Source organism: Triticum aestivum, chromosome 7D (genome assembly GCF_018294505.1).
Source record: "Triticum aestivum cultivar Chinese Spring chromosome 7D, IWGSC CS RefSeq v2.1, whole genome shotgun sequence".
Taxonomy (NCBI): Eukaryota; Viridiplantae; Streptophyta; class Magnoliopsida; order Poales; family Poaceae; genus Triticum; species Triticum aestivum.
The window spans coordinates 533,283,728-533,289,727 of NC_057814.1; positions in this window are offsets into that span (position 1 = coordinate 533,283,728).

Genomic DNA, 6,000 nt, shown 5'->3' on the forward strand with positions numbered 1-6,000 from the left:
CCCGAGCGGCATGGGGATGATGCAGTCCGAGGGGCGCCCCCAACAAGGTAAACCGAAGGCATAAGCAAAAAGGGATACATGCCACAGGGACGTGTGACACCCCAAAATTTTGACCTTGTTTTATTAATTAAAATTTTGCCAGGAAATTAAACTTTTCCGTTTGTCTAGATTTACCTTTTGATATTGTGGGTTTTTACCTCAAGTGGAAACTTTCCAAAAGTATTATTGGACTTGTATGCTCTCTCTATGAAACAATTCTTTATCAGTGGATTTAATTGCAAGGTTTGCTTTTTCTTGAGCTTTACTCTTTTAAAATGATCTTTCATAAATTTGGAGCCTGTTTTGCACTGCAACCATTTGACAAATGCATTTAAAATTTCCACCAAAATTTGGGGATGTCATGTGATGTTTCCACATCACTTTTATGCAAAAATATCTTTTGGTTATTGGAGATTTTGAGCTCTACATCAACTTTTCAAATCTGGTCCAGTAGGCATTTTTGCACTACAACCTATTTAAATATTCCTTTAAAAATTCTTCCAAGTGTTTGGAGATGTCAGTAGATGCATATAATTGAACTTCACGCAAAAACCCAGTGTTGTTCTTTGAAAAATTTGAGTGAATCAACCTCCTTTTCATTCTGGTCCAGTTTGGTGATTTGTACTGCAACCCTAGTTTATTTTGCTCTAGTGCCCCTGAGCTTTTTCCTGCTTGTAGCCCTCCCTACAAAACCCTTAAGTCCAGGAGAGTGGACCCATTGGAGGATTTTAAGTGCATGCAATGAGACCTTTTTCTTTCTGTCCAAAACTGAAGTTTTGCAAAACTTGCACTAGCAAGTTTCTGGGTTTGCTCAAATGATTTTGCCATCATCACCTACATCCAGAGAGACCCTGACATGGAGATTTTGGCCACTCCAAGAGTTGCCTAGATACACATAGCATTCTGTCGAACACCCTGTGTTCATGGACAGTTTTGGCATGTTTTCTAGTTTGCATCGTGATCTTGAGCCCCTGACCCAGCAACCTTGTCCACTAAGCTCCTAGCTATCCCTAACCCTGTCCTGTTATTTGCCAGCCTCCCTCTAGCACTCTAGGCTGCCCGGGCATTTTGTCGAACACGTCCTGTGCGTGCTCTGGGCGCGCCCAGAGCGCACGTTTTGCACGCGCGCGCACCGAGCCGCTGCATCGCACTGCCGCCCTCGCCGCGTCCCGCCCCTGGCCTTTGCTCGCCTGCAGAGCCACGCCCTGCACTCGCCCACTCGCCAGTACCCTCCAAGCCACCCCTAGCACCCTACAGCGCCGCCGTCAGAAGCCTTTGGCGGCACGCCGGCGTCGTCAGTGAGCTCCTGCCACGGACGGCGCCGCCCAAGCCACCCGCGCGCGCGAGCTGCCCCTTGGAGCAGCTCGAGCTTATCCTGGAGCCCGTCGGCACGCGCTCGTCGCCGCCACGTCGCCCTGCAGCTACAGAACGACGGTCGCCGGCGTTCTTATCCACGGCCGCCGCGGGACCGACCTCGAGCGCCTATATAAGGGGCCCCCAAACTCGTTCAAGCCCTCAGGCGACCTCAGGCTGTCCCCCTAGTGCTCCCCTAGCCGCAGATTGACTGGAAGAGGCCCTCTCCCCCATCTCCGGCAGGTTTGGCCGCCGCCGCCCTCCTGTCCCGCGAGTCGCCAACCGGGCCTCCCCAGCTCAGCTAGCACCACCACTCGACTCCCCTCGACCTCACGGAGTCGCCCATCCTCTTAGCTTCGATCGAGAGCCACCACAGCCCAAACTCCCAATCATGCCCGAAACCTCCTCCGCCGCGGAGCTCGCCGCCGGCGACTCCCTTCACCCCCACGGCCCCCTCGACCACCAGGAGGACCGCCCTGGAGCCATGGATCCATCCCTGCCCTCCGGAGCCCGCGAGGAGCCGCCAATCGCCGGCGGCGATCGCTGGAGTCCCGCCTCCGTTCGGGCAGAGGAAGAGGAGGGAGGAGAGACTAGTCAAACCTGGCCAGTGGGCCCGCTGGACCCACTGTCAGCGACCCAGCCCCGCCGACGCGTGTTTTAAGTGGAGACGTGATTCGCAAAATACGTTTTCACTGAACAGAAAGCGTAAGCCCCTCCGAAACATTTTCTTTTTCTGTTTTATTTTAAAACAGAACTTTGACTAGCTATATCTTTTAAAATAAAACTCCAAATGAGTTGATTCTTTTTCCTACCTCTCTCAAATTTCATCCAGTTTATTTTGAGATTTATTTCAAAAATATTTGGGACAACTTTTTGTACTGTTTTTGAAATATTTGTTATTTGAATATTCTTTTCAAAATAGGAAATGGAGAGAGAAGAAAACATTCAAAAGTGCACCCCCTTGCATACTCTTGAAGGCAAGCATTCTGAACTCTGGCATAATTTTTTGTGTGGTGTTTTGATACGGTTACAACACCACCTTGACTTGGAGCATACGTTATTTTTATGTGATGATAAAGTCACACACATGAGTAAATATTTGAGATGCTTTACTGTTAGAAATGGATATGCTGGTGATAGTAATCATCCTCGCGAGCTTTCCATGCATACCGGCAGGAAGCCGGGAAAGTCGTGGTCTTGGGTAGACACGAGCTTGTCCCTAGTTCCTCGTTGAGACGAGTATGTCCGGTATGGCATGGTGAGGCTTGATGAGTGGTGAGTTTATCTGTTAATGGAAATATTTTTGTCATGCTAATCATTCGGAGAATACCTGGACCTCCTGAGTCGGCCGTAGGTCGAGTCTTGTTCAGTAACTTCCCCTCCTTGTTTTGTACTACCACTTGTCCCTGCGCAGGTAGGGTACAGTTCAGTAAGTTGTCAACCCCTTACCAAAGCACACACCGTACAGAGAGGCCATGGTGGAAGATACCGGGTGCATCCAGTAGGCATGCCACCTGGTCCGGGGGCATGGGTGTTTCCGGTTGGGACCGAGAGGGGGGCACCCCTTAGAGCGCGCGATATAAATTTGATCCCATGCTACGTCGAGGTTGTAGCCTCCCCACTTAGAGTTTTGCTTGACAGGTGTCGTGGGTGATTCCAGACACCGGTAAGTTAAGCTGGTGTGTGCAGGTCAAGCGTGTTTTCAATTAAAAGGCCGTAGGCGCAATTAGTCCCGATGGACTAAGTAAATCCATTACTCGTGGGTAAAAAGTACACCCTCTGCAGAGATTATATCTATTCGGATAGCCACGTCCATGGGTAAGGACTACAGTCTGAGATGGGTCTAGTGACGGTTTTCGGATGGAGAAACGGCTAAACTGGATCACAGTAACGGTGTTCGGATGGAGAAACGGCTAAACTAGAATCTAGTGACGATCTTCGGATGGAGAAACGGCTAGACTAGAACTTTGATTATGACCTATGACATATGAGGATTATGTTTATTATTATTATGGACTAACCATTTACATTACTTGAATTCTTGAGTATCCCTGGGACGGTTCTACCTCCTGGATATTCACTGTGATTATTCTTATATAAGCACTCTCTGTGGTGTCGCTCAGACGCCCGACTGCGGCATACTTGTTATTTAATTATTCTTTATAAGCCCTTTATGTGGTGTCGCTCAGATGCCCGACTGCGGCATGCTTGTTATTTAATTATTCTTTATAAGCCCTTTATGTGGTGTCGCTCAGACGCCCGACTGCGGCATGCTTGTTATTTAATTATTCTTTATAAGCCCTTTATGTGGTGTCGCTCAGACGCTCGACTGCGGCATGCTTGTTATTTAATTATTCTTTATAAGCCCTTTATGTGGTGTCGCTCAGACGCCCGACTGCGGCATGCTTGTTATTTAATTATTCTTTATAAGCCCTTTATGTGGTGTCGCTCAGACGCCCGACTGCGGCATTGTTAATTCATTGGCACCCTTTCGAGGAGTCATTTCAGACACCCGATCAGTGCATTCTATTTCTACTCCCGTATTGCATGTTCATATTTTACCTGCATGCCTGCATCACGGATTTCGTTTATTTCGTGACAGACGTTATCATCATAAAATATTTCGGAGCATGATTACCCCCTTGTTATATTATACCCGTGTTCTTGATGTTTGCGAGTACATTCAAACGTACTCACTAGCTTGTCCCTGGCTATTGTCTTGGCCAGATTTCTTGCGTGGAGAAGAGCGTTGCGACGACAGCCCCGGAACCCATGTAAAGGTGATAGCAGCCTCGCGAAGATAGGAATTATCCTGGTCAGCTGTTCTTGTGGGAAATGGAGTCCCATAGACGCAGATGAACCATAAACCGCTTCCGCCATCAACCACTAGAAATCAAGTGTTGTACTCATAGGCCACAATGGTCTTGTACTACATATTTTGTACTTTGCTTGGAATTCTTGTATCAAGTTGGTACCTCATCAGCATAAGTAATCCTGGGGCTGCTGAGCACAAAGGCCATTTTCTGGGAAATTAATATCCCGAAAATCTGGTCCTGACAGGACGGACCCATGCGGCCTGGGAATAATGCAGCCTGAGGGGCGCTCCCAGCTAAACGGGCTTGGAAAATGTCACCTGGATCTATAGACAAAGTAGAGTTGGTGTAGCTGAAGGCGTGCGTCGAAGGAATGACTCTCCTGGGCCCTGAGCCTCGGGAGGCTCTGGGGGCTCGGGAGGTTCCCTGAAGACCATCTCCATCTCTTCCAGGACGGCGTGGTACCTGGCCTCCTGAGCCGCCAGGACACGCCGCATCTTGCGCTGATAGGCTGAAGCCACGCTCGGCAAGCCGAAGGGCATGCGAACATAGCTGTGTGGCGGGCCCTCGCAACGGCCCACACACGAAGGCCAGAAACGCTCCTGAGATGCGGCCCTGTTGAGCCCTGGTACGTTGATGCAGACACGCAGCCCAGCATCCTCGCCTGGATGGGGAGCTGCGCCTCGTGAGCGGCTATCGCCGCGCATGGCTCTTGCATCTTGTAGTTCCTGAGTGGTCTTGGTGATGAACTCCTGAGTGGTAGGCACTCCTTGCCCTGTGTTCTCCTGAGGGAAACGTGCCGTGAAGTACGCCTCCAAGTGGTGCCCAAGCGCCTCCCTCGTGAGGTTGGCAAGGTCTGAGGCCTTCCAGAAGAGATCCCTCGATCCTTGCCCGAGGAGGGCGCTGGGTGCGCCTTCCTGTGCGACAGAGGGAGGCGCCCCTGGAGCGGGCGCTGATCTTGACGCGGCTCCAGCTGCGTCGCCGCCCTCCTGAGATCCTGCTCGGCGCAGCTGCTTCTTCTTCTTGGGGAGGGCCTCCGGAGGGCCCTCACTTCTGTTGTCGGGGTCGTTGATTGTTGCGGCTTGGAAGGCGCGCTCGAGGGAGCACACCGTATCTCCCTCTTCACATGGGACTGTGATGATTCCGCCGCTTCCTGGCATCTTGAGGACGTTGTAGCCGTGATGGGTGACTGCCATGAACTTGGCCAGGGCCGGATATCCGAGGATGGCGTTGTACGGCAGGCGAATGTGCGCGACATCGAAGTCGATGAGCTCGGTGCGGTAGTTCTTGCGCTCTCCGAAGGTGACAGGCAGGCAGACCTGCCCTAGCAGTGTGGTGGAGCCGTCGGTTACTCATGAGAAAGGGTTGGTAGGCTGAAGCTGCTCATACGGGACCTGGAGGTTGTCGAACGTGTCGGCTGATAGGACGTTGAGCCCTGCGCCGCCGTCGATGAGGGTCTTGGTAACCTGGACATTGCTGATGACTGGGGAGCACAGCATCGGGAGGGCGCCAGCGGTGGCTGCGCACTTGAGCTGATCTGCCGAGTTGAAAGTGATGGTGCATTGGGACCACTTGGTGCCCACCGTGGGGCTATCGCACGATGGTTTCAAGTTCTTAGAGGGCAGCTTCGAAGGACTCAAGAGCTACGCTGTGGGCCGAATGACCAAGAGTCGTCGCGGCAAGCTCTACATCGATGACGCAAGCTGGGGCCCTGAGGCCGGCTCAATCGAGTATGGGTACTGGGTCCCCTTCGGCGGCATACACATTTTCATTGGCAAGATCGGTGAACCGGGCC